Genomic DNA, 363 nt, shown 5'->3' on the forward strand with positions numbered 1-363 from the left:
CGATAACGTCAGGAATGCCATAACCGGTCAATCACCCGAAGTCCTTATCCCTGTTTACCTTCCGCACTCCCCCCATCCTTTCTTAGTCCCCATAGCCTTCTTTTTAAATTTCTTCCCTCCTCCCTCATGCATCATAAAAGAAATATAACCAATATAACTTTAAACACACATACATACATACACACGTGCGGTTAACAAAAATTGTTTAAGTAATATTATGATCGAAATTAAATATAGCCAGTTATTCAGTGTTTGTCAGTTATACATATGTAATTTTATCTCTGGACTCTGTGAATATTTCATTTTCGAACTTATAAATTGTTGTCACATGCTATAACACCGACTGACAAGAAGCTTATACTC

This window comes from Trachymyrmex cornetzi, unplaced genomic scaffold (assembly GCF_001594075.2).
Source record: "Trachymyrmex cornetzi isolate Tcor2-1 unplaced genomic scaffold, Tcor1.1 scaffold698, whole genome shotgun sequence".
Lineage (NCBI taxonomy): Eukaryota > Metazoa > Arthropoda > Insecta > Hymenoptera > Formicidae > Trachymyrmex > Trachymyrmex cornetzi.